We start from the raw sequence: 2,200 nt of genomic DNA, 5'->3' as shown, positions 1-2,200 counted from the left end.
CCCCCCCCTCTTCTCCCACCTCTGTCCCTCCTAAACAGGTTATACCCCTCTATATTAGTAGCCCAGTCATGCGTGCTGTCCAGCCAAGTTTCCGCTATACCGACTATGTCGAAGTCCTCTTCAATTAACCTAATTTCAAGCTCCTCTATTTTATTTTCCCGCTGGGAAGTATCCACCGCCTGCCCGTGTTTTTACAATGGGCGGACGGCAACTGCTTAACAGGTTCTCCAGGCTGCTTAATAACAACTGCTAGCTCCAATTATGCAAATGCATTCAACATCTCACCTCCATGAGGTCTCTGACCCCATGCTGGTTATGATAAACAGATTATGTCAATTGAAGCAACATTCCCCATATTTATTCCCAGGTAATTTTTTGAACCAATCATTCTGAATTGAGAAAGCTAGTCGGTTGACCAGCAAAATGTCTTCAAGAACAACACAGCAAGTCCAGTTGCCTTGATTTATCCTTTAAAGATTTAAAAAAAAACATATATTTTTTTTCAATAAGATGGTTCCTGTTTATTTTTTCCCTTTTTAACCCTAATTAGCCCTAATTTTATATATTTTCCGAAAGCCAAGGCCCTATAGAATAAAATGGTGGCAGATTAATTTTTTTTAAGGCTGCACGATATTAGCGCAACTCCTTATCAAACCCCAACATTTAGTGAAAAATGCACTTAAATGCCCCAAAACAAAAAGTCCATAGACAACGCTTTAAAAGCCACCACAGGACATCAGTTTAAAGATACAGTATGTGTAAATATTGGCCGTAGAATTATTGCTCTCAGTCCAGCGTGCGCGGCGATACACAACATGTGTAGCACGATTGTCGTTTTCCTACGTAGGCGCACCCGACATGTGTTTACGTGAAGACGCACGTGCTCGCTGGGCAGGGGAGCTCAGACACCAGAATCGCTTCCAGTGATAAGCAGCCAACAGTCAGCTTTACACATGTAAACAGAGTCTGTTTAAAGGGGCCCGCTGCCAATGACGTATGACATATGTCGGTGGCAGCAAAAGGGTTCAATTCAGTCTCAAAACCCTCCTGTGATCACACACATGAAGGTTAGCATCCAATTGGTTAACTATATTTGATTTGCTTGAAATCACTAAATATGGCTGCCTTATATACATATAAAATTATATAAAAAAACATAGAAGAGTGAAGGCAGAAAGACATCAAGTGACCCATCAAGTCTGCCCCTTTTTTAAACATTTGGGGTTTTTGTCTATCCATAGGCCTGTTTATCCAAATATGTTTAAATTCACTAATTCGTTATTGGCTTGGCTTAATACCTTTGCTGAAGTCTTCTCCAAACCTCCTCTGCTCTTTCGGTAAAATAATAGTTTCTGCGGTTAGTTTTGAACTTTTCTCCTGCTATTTGAGGTCATGTTCCCATGTTCTTCATCTCAGCTTCATTTGCCCGCTGGAACCTTTTTTCAAACCCTTTATGTTTTTAAAGGTTTCAATCATGTCCTCTTTCCCTTCTGTCCTTGAGGCTATACATATTCATTTCCTGAAGACTCTCCCAAAATGTTAGTTTACAAACAATTTAAAAGAAATTAGGTTAAATCATGTCCAGATTATTACAATGATTTACATTGGCCTGGCCACATTCACACATACTAGGGATTGATGTCTGCCTGCTGAGTGTATGTATACCATTATTGCTGGTTGGATACCTATTCTCTACTATGCTAAGAATAATTCTTGGCATCATTCCTTATTCATGTAATATCTAGTACAATGTACACCTGGCCATTATCTACTTGTTTGATTTTTAAAGTATCTGTAGCTGCTCCTAATCAGAATATAAGGTAATATCAATGTTGTATATTGAGAGTAATTTTCATCATGACTTTTTACAGCACATATTTGCTATATATTAGTATATAGAGCTGGTAATTGTTAGTTTCTCTTTTTATTGATATTTAAGTATACAAGTTACACTCTATATGCAATGAAATTACTTTGTGCATAGTGGCCTCTTTCTGGTATGTCTGATTTTCTTCTATAATACAGCAAATAAAGTAAAAATATGGAATGCGTGTCTTCATTTGTCTGGCAGAAAGGCTTTGCATACTGTCTATCAAGTGTCATCAGGAGAGGAGTAAGGGGTAAAGTAGAATGTTGGTGCTGTTGGGAAATACAAGAAAAATGTCCAATTGTATGGGGGCAGGGGGTGGGCAAGGAAGAG

This window comes from Nanorana parkeri, unplaced genomic scaffold (genome assembly GCF_000935625.1).
Source record: "Nanorana parkeri isolate BGI_ZX_2015 unplaced genomic scaffold, ASM93562v1 scaffold43, whole genome shotgun sequence".
NCBI lineage: Eukaryota > Metazoa > Chordata > Amphibia > Anura > Dicroglossidae > Nanorana > Nanorana parkeri.
The sequence above is the reverse complement of the archived record's forward strand: the minus strand, read 5'-3'. Positions refer to the sequence as shown.